Here is a 14,108-nt window from a genome sequence, read left to right on the forward strand (position 1 = left end):
TGGTACACTGTTGATGGAAATGCAGACTGGTGCAGCCACTGTGGAAAGCAGTGTGGAATTTCCTCAAAAAGCTGAACATGGAACTGCCTTTTGATCCAGGGATTCCCCTGCTGGGACTATACCCTAAGAACACCAAAACGCCAATAAAAAAGAACCTCTGCACCCCAATGTTCATAGCAGCACAATTTACAGTAGCCAAGTGTTGGAAGCAACTTAAATGCCCATCAGTAGATGATTGGATCAAAAAGCTATGGTACATATTCACAATGGAATACTACGCAGCAGAGAGAGAAAAAAGAACTACTAACCTTCGCAACAGCATGGATGGAACTGGAGAGCATTATGCTAAGTGAAATAAGCCAGGGGGCGAAAGACAAATACCATATGATCTCACCTATAAGCAGAACCTAACCAACAGTACAAAGATGCAAGGAAAATATAACCAGCAACATTGAAAGAAAAAAGAAACCAACAGAATCAAGAGGGAAGGAGGGAAGGGGAGAGGGTAAAGGGAACAGAAGCATCAAGTCAAGGAACATGTATAAAGGACCCATGGACAAAACCAAAGTGGGAAAAGATTGAGGGAGGGCAGTGGGGGAGGGAGGCAGGTGAAAGTGGTGGCCGGAATGCGGAGACAAATGTATTTGAACAATTAAAAAAGAAGTTTGAAAACATGGTCGTCCAACACCTAAAGATTTTCATTAATAGAAATTTTTATGGTTCATTTTTTTGTTTACAATCAAATATATGATTTTAAGAAAAGGAAAAAAGAAAGAACCACCATGGTTGTTTCTGAAAAGAGTGATGCATCCTTAAGAACCTCCAGTAGACCTCTCAGGACAAATTTCAAAAGAAGGCATTGTTATGAGAGGTGATAGCAGTTTTATGCATGTGATTGCCCCTTAAGAACTTCCAGCAACACAAGCAGCAAAGGCGTAAAGCAGTGATACTAATGATAGTAATTCTGTGTAGTACTAAGCTAATGTGTTTTTGTGCCTTAGTTTTTAATAATAAAGTTTAAAATGTAAACATTATACACACACATACACACAAAGAAGTTTATATAACAAAATATAAATAAAATATTTTCTACAAATATATAGTCTCTTTACATAATAGAAGACTTGAAAAGGTAAAAGACATTTTTAAAAGCTTATAAATTTAAAAAGTTACAGTAAACTAAGGTTAACTTATTATTGAAGAAAAATATTTTAATAAATTCAGTGTAATCTAACTGTTCAGTGTTTATAAAGTCTACAATAGAATACAGTAATGTCCTAGGCCCTCACATACTCTCACCACTCGTTCACCATCTCACCCAGAGGAACTTCCAGTCCTGCAAGTGTATTCATGGTAAATGCCGTATACAGGTATACTGCTTTCTATTTTTATACTATATTTTACTATACCTTTTCTATGCTAGATACACAAATACTTACCATTGTGTTACAGTTGTTTACAGTATTCACTACAGTAATCTGTCATACAGGTTTGAAGCCTAGGAGAAATAGGCTATACCATATAGCCTAGGTGTGTGTTAGGTTATGCCAGCTAGGTTTGTGTTAAGTGCACTCTATGATGCTCACACAATGCAAATGCACCTAGCAATAAATTTCCAGAATATGTCCCATTGTTTAGCAATATATGACATGTAGAGGAGAGAACAGAGAAATAAGAAGTTTCTAGATGAAGAAAGCTCTTCTATGTCATACTGAGTTTTGTTATTGCATGCTATACAGATACACAATTAGCATATGACTCACAAAGAAGCTTGATAATTACATTAGATCTTCTATTCATTTATTCATGCATGCACAAAGCATATGTAACAGTAAAAATTTATGTGAGGATCTTGTTAAACCGAAGAATTTACTGTTGGGAAACGCCCGGCCTGGTTTCAGGAGCTATAACCCTGCGGACAGGCTGGAGGGTCCCAAGGCTGGAAATATTCAGGAGGCCTTGGGAAAACAGACTCCTGAGGAGACTTGGCTTGTCTCCCCCTGGCAGTGGCATAGCCTCTGCCTCTCTGCTTTGCCATGGATGGTCAAATAGCCAATGACAGGTAAGTTACCTCACGCTGAGGTAAACAAACTAAGGACAGGTATTGGCCAATACTGGCAGCAGAAAAGAAATTGGAGGACACGGAGAAGAAGCATAAAAACCCCCACAACCCCTTGGCTTGGCTTGGACACAGTCGGAGTCCCCATTGCAGCCAAGAAGCAATCTCCTTATCTCTTGGTGGTTCCCTCCCCCTACCTGGCTAAAGTTTGAAACTATGCAGGAAAAACAGCCCTCAATCAGATCTGGTGGGTTCCGGGGTAATTAGGCCTAAAAGTAAATTCTTTAGAGTGTGCTCTTTTCCTTCCTGAAATCTCTGGTCAGTTCATGCTGTGAAGGACATTCACATTATTTACATCCCTTTCCTTGTCAAGACGTTTGCTTTATTTACACCTTTTACCCTATATCTGTTGTCTTTAAGTCTACTTCTCCCTTATCTGTAGTCTCTATTGTTGATTCTAGTCTCCTCTCAGACCCATGTAAATCAGTGATTTCCTGTCACTTGTTTTCCTAAAGGTATCTATTCTCTATGAAACTTAACTTGCTAATGTAACGAGTGTACGTTTGCTTTCCTGTTATATACTCCACTGATAAGGTTTTCAATAAAAGTTTTGGAACAAAGAGCAACAGGGTCTTCCCCATTAGGGGATGTACCTCGGCCTCCCCCACTGGAAGGATGAGGCACGGCCTTATCCAGTGAGAGGGAAGTACCCCTGTCGCCTCTCCTGGCAAACAGAGAAGTGTTTGCAACGTTTTGTATTTATCCACCCCCCCCCCGCCCCGCATCTGTGACACCCCCTGGACAGGCTCTGCGGGTCTCAGAGCCCTGCTCCCACCTCAGCTGGCCCCATCTGGTTTCCCTTAGGTTTCAAGGAGCACTGGACTCTCTGAGTCTCCCCAGCAGCAACGTGTCCCCTATAGCCACAACACAGTGCCACAATTTACTACATATATTAGTTATTATTTTGATTCCATGCAAGTGAGAGAGGTAGTTATTATTTTTAGTTATATGATATACCCATGGTTTGAATCAGTAATATAAAGGCTGAATGTGGTTACTGGTGTTCCAGACCACAATGGTAACTGAGCAGCTCATGCAGCAGTTTTATTTATTCAGCTCTGCAAGGCAGTACAAAGCAGTGAGAGGTTCCTGGACCTTAGAATATCAAGGTCTTGGGTTTTATGTGAAGTATATCACAATAAAACTGGGGAAAAAAAGAGAGAAAGTCTTGGGTTTTAGTACTACCTCTTCTATTTCCAATCTGTGCTTCTTTGGAAACTTTTTTTCACTTCTTAAAATTTAACTTTTCCACCTACCAAATTGTTTTATTCAGCAGGTGAAATTGTGAAGATGAGCTATTATTCACTCTTAGTGTTTTAAAAACTAAGATAATTTTCTTGTTTTCACTCTGAAGATTTTTGTCCTTGAGGTAGTTAGGGGAGACAGTTCCTTATTCAATTGACATTTGAGTTTGCAAAGTAGAAGAATAAAAGCAGCATACATGATTAATATTAATAATAATAAAAGCTCTCTCATAGGTTTTCCACTAGTCTTTTATTATCCAGGCTTGAATGCATGATGAACATCCTGAATATTTAATAATTGAAGAAAAGAAGACCCAAATGAAAGAACATCTTGAATTGTCATGCAATGCCTGAAAAGCCCCTTATCCCCTGATAAAAGAGAACAAGCTTGGTCTGTCAAGGGAAAATACAACATTTTTATACCGCAAGTCAAATGTCACTGAAGATTGCAAGTGACATCTTATAACAAAAAACAACTTCCTATAAAATGTGAAAAATATGTTATTTTTTTCACTGCTAAGAATTCATGTCAAAAGGTCATTACAGTGCATATAAAATCCAACTGAAGCTGCTTAATGCTCTGTTTTCACTCCAATGTCTTCAAATGGTGAGAGTAGGCTGAGTATAATTAAAAGCAGATTGTAATTTGCATCAACAGAGGCACAAGAAAAACAAATAAATAAGAATTTGCTTGGGGACTAATGGTTGATCAGCCAAGAAATACTAGGAAATCATGTAATTAAAATGTCTGGCTTCCACTTTGTTTGTTGAGATGTTGTTTCTGTCTTTATTCTTCTCCCTTTCTTTCTATCTCTATGGCAAGGCAGAGGCAGCTCCTTAGGGCAAAAGCTTGTTCTTCCAAAGCACATAAAGATTTTATGAGATCCAAAGTTTCCTTAAGAAAATGAGATTTTTCTAATTCAGTTCACCCTCAAAATGAAATTAGCTTGGTGTATTATGTGAATTGTGGCATTTTTTCTCCCTTTTATATTCAGCATTTTGGATATATCACAGAGACTAAAAGGTATTTGGGGTAAGAAAATAGGCCACAAATAAAGTTACATTTATGTGGAGAATGAAAAAAGTACCATCAAAAGACAATATTAAACTTAGCCTACCTCTTTATGGGATACATTGTTAAACTGCTTTTTTTCTCTTCATTTATAAACTGTTACATTTTCAAGTCATATCATTTTATATCTTTCATCTTTTATTGTGCTCTTATTTCTGTCCAAGAAAAAAAAATGAAATAGTGTTAAACATTTTTCTAATTATCCATCTTCATTATTGTTAATTTATTTAAATTTGGCATAACCTAGTGTTCACTGATAAAATGACAAACCCTGAACTCAAGGTTAGAAATTCTCTACCAACTTACTCTCAGCTTCAATTTCCCAAATGTGTCCAAGATCACATACCCATTTGGTGTAGAGAAAGATTTCTACTTATCAATTTGTTGAGACAAACACATGTAACCCTGGACACTACAAAATCTGCAGGCTGGCAGGGACCACGTAAATTAATAAATTAATTCCCCCAATCTAAAATACATATAAAATTCAAACAAGAATTACAGGTGTCAATTATTTTTTAATGTTTATAACTTATTTTTTTATATTTGCAACTTTAATAAGAACTCTTTCAATTTGAAGGGTTTTTTGACATATTATAGATGAATTAATTTTTGTTCAACTTTCTCATGTTACTTATATTTTTATTTCTCCTCTATGTGATTTTTAAATTGATTTTAGAGAGAGAGAGAAGAAGGGAGGAGAGAGAGAGAGAGAAGGAAACACTGATTTGTTGTTCCACTTATTTATGCATTCATTGTCTGCTTCTTGTATGTGTCTTGACCAGGAATCAAACTCAAAACTCTGGTGTATCAGGATAACAGTCCCAACTAATCGAGATACCTGGTCAGTGCATCATGGAAGTTTTCATATGTATGTAATGGTGTAAGCCAATTCAAGTCTTCCCCACACAGTTTATATGCAAGACATTTCATCCACAGAGTCCTTTCATGCTTTTGAAAGTATTAGAATAACTGAAGCCTTTCCTAAATTCTGCACATTTGTATGGTTTCCTCCCAGTGTGCATTGTCATATGTCTTTGAAATGTTGTGTGATAAATGAAGGCTGTTTCAAATTCCTTTTGTTTCTAGGGTTTCTGTCCAATGAGGATTCTTTCATGTAATCAAAGTAAACTTGAACAGCTGAAGACTTTCCCACATTCCTTACATGTAGTTTTTCTATCCATTGTGACTTTTTTCATGTTTTTCAAATTACTATAGATGACGCTTTACTACATTTACATTTATAGGCTGTCTATCCATATTTTTTAAACTAATATCCTTTGTGTCCAGTGTGACATCTGATGTGCCTGCTAAAGGATGAGTGATGCTTTTCCACATGCACTGTATTCACTCTAGTATGTTTCTTCCTCAGACTGAGATTTGAAATAAAGCTGAAGTTTTCTCCACATTGACTAACCTCTTTAATTTCACAGACTTCCTCTACCACTGGCCCTACATAAAAAGTGCACTACCTCTTTCTACATCAATTTTTAAAACCCTGATACATTTTTCTATGCCTTCAAGTACTCTCCTTCATTTAACAGAAAATATGCCTTCCAGAAAGTCACAGAGATATTAAAATTAAAGGGTGAAATAATATTTATTTATTATGTTGATAACCATAGAATCTTAATATGCATATAAGAAGTATAAAAACACTTTAAATATTAACAATAATTGTTTCTTGGTGTTGGAATGATATTATTTTATGGCTTTCCATTTTAATTCATTTGTTATCTTTTAAATGGTTAGAGTTTGTCTTACGGGAAAAATTTACTATAAAAGTTGTACACTGTAAAATATATTTTAGATCAAATACCCTACAACTTTGTATTATAAAATTTTTGTATATACATAAAAGTAATAAAACTTCCCTAGTTGAAATAAATTTAAAAGTTTCAATGGCAAACATTGGTTACATTGTATACTAAGATATGTACATTCATTTATTTGTTCAAAAACATCCAATAAATGTCTAATGTTGCTAGGCATACAGAGGTACTTGACAGATGTTTATTACACTGAAGGGAAAAAAAGATGCTATTCACTTTCCTAGGGCATGAGATTACTGAGAGGATCAAAGTAACACCCCTTTCTCTCTGTAGTATGTCGCATATATATTCTGGCAGCTCAAGGGATTAAATTTCCAAATATCATTGTTTAACTTTACAAAACATCAACACAACTCATCTCTTAAAAAAATAAAAAAGAAACTCCATTTTTATGGCATTTTTCTGCCATTTCAGTTCTCATTTCTAACCACTCCTTAGTTATGGGGGTTCATGAAAAAATAGTGCACCAATAAAAGTAAGGTAGCTGGTGAAATGACATTTCTAACACAATAATAGTCACAATCTCTTACAATGTATATGCTGAGATACACACTAACTTTGTTCTCCCAATCAGTATGTAGTAGTTTTATCTTACAAATAATAAAACTAAAATAGATCTAAAACATATGTTGCTGGACCACAGTGTGGTCAGTGGAGAAGCAGGATTAGAACTTGGGCGTGCATGATCCTGGCGCCATCTCGCTCCACTTCAGCATGCCACAAGAGTGGTGCTGCAGTCATATCTACATGGGTTTAAATGTTGTGTGTGTTTAATATATATTGATTAATAGGTGCAGTGAATATCTAAGGTGGAGAATATGAAAATGAAAATCATATGCTCAGCTCTAAATAGCAGCAAGACAATTTTAAGAGTATGACTTGCCTCTGTCCCATTCCCTCAGTTTCCATCTTCTCAGACAAAAGCCTTTCTTCATTGTCTTTTAGGATGTATATTAGCCTAAGGAACATACTGTTTTATATTGCCCATTAGCGTTACTATAATGGCCTAATTTGACTTACGCTTCTACAGTTCATATATGTCATTGCTGGTGTCCAGTTTATTTATTTCTTTATAAATTTCCATTGAATAAATGTATGATACTTTATCCACTCTTTTTGACAATAAGCATTTATTGTTTTTAATTTTTTAGTATATAACGATCATACTTACAAATACACACATATACATATGAAGGTTGCTGTGCACTTTCTTGTTCCTGTGTCCATGTATAAGAGTTGCTTAAGATACATAATTAGTAATGAAGTGTTAAGTCAATACATATTTTACTATTGAATGATGCAAGAAAATACCAAACATTTTCTAAAAGGGCTATACCAAAACACACACCTAATAGTATATTATGTAAATTGTTGACAGGTATTTTCTTTAATGCTTGGTGTTGCTAGATTGTATAATTGTTAGCGATCTGATAGCTATTAAATTATAATCTTAATTTTCATTTTTCTTTTTTACATACTTCTTTATTTTTAAATCATGTTTATTCTATTACAGTTGTCTCAATTTTTCTTCTTTTACCCCCCTCCACCGATCCCATCCCCACCCCCTGCTCCCACAGAAAATTCCCACTCTGTTGTCCATGTCCATGGGTCATTCAAACATGTTCTTTGACTAGTCCCTTCCCCTTCTTTCAACCATTGTCCTCTTTCTCCATCCCCTCTGGTCACTTGCAGTCTGCTCCAAGTGGTTTAATTTGTTTGTTGGTTTATTTTGTCGAACAGAGTCCACTTATAGGTGAGATCATATGATATATGTCTTCATCAACTGGCTTATTTCACTTAGCTTAACATTCTCCAATTCCATCCATTTTGTCACAAAAGTTAGGAGTCCCACCTCTATCTATCTATTTATTTATTTATTTATTCTCTTTCTTTCTTTCCTTCATTCTTAATGCAGATTGATTTTATTTATTTATTAAATGTCAAAGTTAATTATAAAATATTAAAAATTTAAAACAATTATAGGCTCAGCAATTAAAACATCATGACACCAGCACAGAAATAATCAACTAGATCATTGAAATATAATGAGCATTCTTGAGATGAACGTATATATCTGTCTAACAATGTAATATATGATTAAGTTGATATTTCAAATCAATGAGGAAAATAAGGCTTATTCAACAAATAAGGTGCATGGACCACTCTTACTTGACATAAAACAAATATAGAGCCCTAGTTCACACATTATACCAGAAACATCCTGGTGAGTTAAAGATAAATATGTAGAATTTAAGGAGTTTTAGGAGAAAATACAAACTAATATTTTTCTTACCTTGAAGTAACATTTTCAAACCCAGCAGCTGTAAAGAAAAATATTGACAATGTGACTATATTAAACATTTAAGACTGTACGGTAATATACATATAAAAAAAGTTAAAGGACAAGTAATAGAATAAGAAAGTATTTGCTACACATCTAAAAAAAGGGTTAATGTGTGTTTTTTTTTGTTTGTTTTTTTCGTTTTAGGGAAAAAATTCTACAAACATTTAATGAAAAAATGGATAAAGAATACCAAACAGTCATTTAAACCTTTTTTAAAATAATAGAAATATGCAATATACAAAAACAGGTTTAGTTTCAACAAATAATAAAGGAACAATTAAAATAACACATCATTGTCACAATCAGATTAATATGTATTAAAAAATACTGGTAATATCAAGTGTTGGCAACTATGAAAGGAACTGGTTATTCATAGACTCTTTTTCTTCCTCTTAAAGCAATCCCTTTAGCATATTTTGCAGTACTGGTTTGGTGGAAGTTTATTCTTTTAGCCGTCTTTTGTCGGCAAACTCCTTATTTCACCTTCCATTTTCATTGAGAACCTTGCTGAGTAAAGCAGTCTTGGATGCAGGCCTTTTCATGACTTTTCATGACTTTTTTTCATGACTTGGAATGTTTCTTGCCACTCCCTTCTGGCTTGCAGTGTTTCTATTGAGAAGTCAGCTACTAGCCGTATTGGGGCTCCCTTATATGTTACTACCTGTTTCTCCCTTGCTTCCTTTAGGATTCTCTTTTTGTCTTTGATATTTGCTATTTTAATGATGATGTGTCTTGGAGTGGGCCTCTTTGGGCTCCTCAATTTTCTTCTGATTATTAAACAGGATGAGCACTTTTACTTTGTCTGTGGGCCATTCCCATTTTCTCTTCTGTGTAATATATATTTATACTTTGTTTATTTTTAATTGAGATATTTGCATGTTTTCTAATGAGTTTAAATTTCTGAGACAAAAGAAATGTATTTTTGATGTTTTCTGTAGAGTCAGTGCTTGCATTTTTAATTACCTTATGGTGATTTGTCTCATTAATATCTTATATCTTAATATTTCCTTTTGTGATCAGAGTTTCTATATCTTATTTTAGATACAATTCTCTACTCTGAGAGACTACTTATTTTCTTTTATTAACTTTAAAAATGCTAGAATTTTGTCTTTAAAATTTATATCTTTAATACACTGGCATTAGCTTGTGTGTAGTATAAGATTATGATTCAATTAATTTTCCATGTAACCACTAGGATTTTTATAAATAGCTATTTTTCTCCTTAATGATGTACACAGCTATGCCCATCACTTGAAATTTTTGTACTATTCATGGGCTTGAGTCTAGCTTCTCTTTCTGTTCCCTTTGTCAATCTCTGTGCATATATAATGATTCTTTTTTTATATAACACTATATATATGAATATATGATAGGCAAATTCAAACTCCTTAGTCTTGGACTTCACTATAAGGTATGAATTTTAGAATCAGTTTGTCAGTTTATTTACAAAAATACTTGAAATGTTGATTATTAGTACAAAAATTTATAAATAATTTTGAAGAGTTGACATATTTATGATGAACCATTTTATCTGAAAATGAAGTATGTTTTCTCAATAATTTTTAGTTTCATTAACATTGTTTAATAAAATATGATTGTTTCTTTGACATATATGTAATTAAATTTATTCCTTATTAATAGTTTTGTTGCTATCATAAATAATATCTTATAGGTTATTTCTCAAATATTTATTTTAATAAATAAAATACATATTATCATGTTGATTTTATTGTCAGTCACTTTGTTGAAATTCTAATAATTTTTCTGTGAATTATTTTAACTTTTTTATACATGCAAACATCTTAGCTACCAAAATTAAAAGTTTTGGTGTTTTCTATTATTTATTTTATTTTTTATTAAGTCATATCTAATTTGCTATTTAGACCATTTATTGTATTTGAATAATATAAATTTATTTTTTTAATTGGTGGTTCTTTTTGAAATTAGTATTAGTGTTTTAATCGTATTTTTATGTGTTCCTTACTAACCTGTTAATTTAATAAACCCATTTTAAAAAATGTATCTAATAATCCCAATATCTGAATACTTTTGAATTTTTAGACTGATTTTAGTTTCTTTGGATGACAGCTGTTCACAGTGGTTTCTTTCCCTTAGATACGGTGATTTTATTTGTGAGATCACATTTGCTTAATAGTAATCTTAAAGAATCCTAAGTGGCTAAATGTATGATTTTGAACACTGCTGGGCGATTGACCTGAGATCATGGTGGTCTCTGTCACAAGACCTAAAAGATCCAGTCTCAATTCAGTCTCAGTTCTATTGTTTCTGGTTCAATGTTCACTTACCAGAACACAGGGCTTATGTAAGTATTTGGTGTTGAGATTACTCTGCATTTCGTATTTTGCATTACTATTCATACTCCAGTTTCAGGCTTTCAAAATTCATTTGTTTTGATATGCTTGTTCTGAGAGTTTGTAGAGTTTCTTACTTTAAATACTTTAAAAAACTACTTTTTTACATATGAGGTAGTTTATTTTTCTTGTCATGTGTTGTTTGTTTTTGATTTGAGAGGTACACAATACCCTCAGGAATAGAGTTTACAGACTATTTTAACTTTGCAAATACTTGTAGTTTGCAAAAGAAGTATTAATAAAAATCAATAAACACTGGAACTATAATCACAATTTAATTTGGAGCTCTTTAGTCTTAAGGTAAGTCATTTTTCTGTAGGAAAAAAAGCAAATGCATATCAAATATTTCATACTTTATGAGAGAAATCGATAAGGATTTGTATTGCTGCAGTTTTGCTCTTTCAAGTGTAGTTACCCCATTGATTCAAGATATTAGGGGTTTTCATAGATGTTAGCTTGGACATGCTAAATATCTTTAATCTTAGGTTTTTGTGAATATTAGCTAAGTTATGGGTAAATAATTGAGACTCAAAATAACTGACTTAAACATAAGGCATAGCAGCCCAAGGCTGATGCAGCAATTCCACAGTGTCAGTTCGCCAAGCTCTTACTATCATGTTCCTTCCACATCCTTACACCCCTTCTTTTATCTGCATCATCCAGAAAACTATCCATTGCTTTTACATTCCTTTGATAGAAAAGAGGAAGATAAAATGAAAGGCACAACTCTTACTATTTAAGAACACAGGAAGCTACCTGCCAAGTGCTTGCACATCTTATTGGTAATCATGTGGAACTCTAGCTGAAATGAAGCTGAGGAAACTGATATCTATACTTGGTAGTTATATTTCCAGCAACATTTGGAGGATCTATTACTATAGAAAAGACAGGATTAATATTTATGTGATTGTTCCCTTTTTTTTAAATTTATTGCTGAATTCTCTGTGAGTTCCAGGACACTGAGATGTTAAGAACAGTTGCATGATCTCTATGGCTAGCACGTGGAGAATCATTTCATTATCCACATTTATTATGGAATATTCATTCCAAAAAATTACAGTTGCCTCCAAAACTAGACTCTGAGTAAGAATATGGTTGTATGTACTTCATTTGAAAAATGATCCCAGAAAGCATTATGAGGGATGGGGAAGTGAAGCAGGGAGGAGATAAAAGCCAATAATATACCACTGTGGGCAATCAAGACCTCATTCCATTGAGGCCCTCTGAGAAACTGTGTGTCTTATACTTCCAAGCTGTCCTATAAAGAAACAGGCGATGTAATTATTCACCATACTGTCCAGCTTCCATTTCTTATTCATTGATGTTTACCTCTTGGGAATTAACTCAGGCACAACACTCCCACTTTGCTCCTAATAAGGCAAGCACAATATCCAGGTCAAAGAATATCCCCCAGAGAAACAAAAAGCCATGAGCATGCAAAGGAACTGAAGCTGACCTGAAACCTCACCAAGGGAATACATGCAGGACATTCACAGTGACGGCTATAACCCTAACAGAATATATTACCTCCATTTTCCATATAAGGATACTGATGTTCTTAGAAGTGTTGTAACTTTTCGTATAAGGGGCCCGACAGAGCCTCTAATCTTTTCCAAATCACTACATATCCCTTGCTACTTCTCTACCAGAAAATTTAAAGAAAAAAAAGACCCATTGGGTAAAAACTGCCTATTTTCCCAGAATTTTGACACTTCAAGATGACCGTGTGATTCTTGCCTTTAAACTCTCAATTAAGACACCAAGTTCCTGTTTCCACTGACACAATGACAAAGTTCAGTCCCCTTACATTTCAAAGCAGCTTCCAATCGTTTCAAAGCACCTCACTCTCCATCTAATCCATTGCCTAGATACAGCTGGTGTAATTGTGGTGATGACATAATTATTTAAATACTGTAGCATTAAGTTGGTCATTTTCATTTCTTATTCTCTGTGAGTCTGTGCACTGTATGGGCAGCGACACCTCAGAATGTGAGGGAGCGCTGTTAAGTGAGGGACCACTGTTAATATAACAAGAATGGCATGCATGACATTGATGTAACCTGGCAGCCAAAGAGAGTGGATTGGAATGCACATGTGTGAACAATGATGATGTCACTGTACTAGTTAGTGGGGGTGATAGTGAGCATGTGTCCTGTGTGGCTGTCCCATTCAAAATGGGACAAACAGAGCAATGAATGTGCATCAAATTTTACTTTAAGCTTGAACATTCCTCCACAGACACTATTCTGATGATTCAGAAGGATACAGCTATGGGCAACTGGTCATTGGCAGCTTCATCCCAACAAAGTGCCCACTTATGCATTGCATCCTGTGTAGAGTTTTTTTTTTTTTGCAAACCATCAAATCATCCAAGTGACTCAGCTTCCCTACATCCAAGATTTGATGCTCTGAGACTTCTGACTTTGCCCAAAACTAAAATCATCTTTGAAAGGGAAGAGATTTCATGCCATCGATGAGATTCAGGAAAATACAATGGGGCAGTTGATGGCAACTGGGAAATCTGCATAAGGTACCAAAGTGCTTACTTTGAAGGGGACTGAGCAAACATTATCCTCTATACAATGTCTTTTGTATCTTGTATCTTCTTCAATAAGTCTTTATTTTTCATAGTGCATGGCTGGATATTTTCTGGACAGCTCTTGTACATTCAGCACTAGGTTGTACTAGTGTTCCCAATGATATCTGATTACTAGTAGAGAAATGTAGTTGACTCCACTTTGGGGAGTCTTCCCCTTAAGAGAGTAACAAGGCAGCTGGAAGTATTTGGTTTTGTTCATTTTTTTTAATGAGAATGTGCACTGTGTGCATATGTGCGCATTTCTGTATCCATTTAAATTAGTCAAGATCATAGAGTAAAATAGGATCCAAATGACTACAACCAAAGAATTTTATCATATCTCCCTGGCTTACCTGAGAAACTGCTACCAAACTAAAAATTATCTCCAGAATGAGACATAATATTGTAGTATTACTTGCTCTCTTAAACAGAAATGATACAACACATACAACAGATTGCCTGATGACTCAGCTGCAATGCTATTAATATACTTTGTCTAACTGTCCTTCTGTCCCTTTCTCCTCTCTGTCTCTGTCTGTTGATCTTC

The sequence above is a fragment of the Pteronotus mesoamericanus genome, unplaced genomic scaffold (assembly GCF_021234165.1).
Source record: "Pteronotus mesoamericanus isolate MK-2021 breed Mesoamerican mustached bat unplaced genomic scaffold, CSHL_Meso_final contig_27, whole genome shotgun sequence".
NCBI lineage: Eukaryota > Metazoa > Chordata > Mammalia > Chiroptera > Mormoopidae > Pteronotus > Pteronotus mesoamericanus.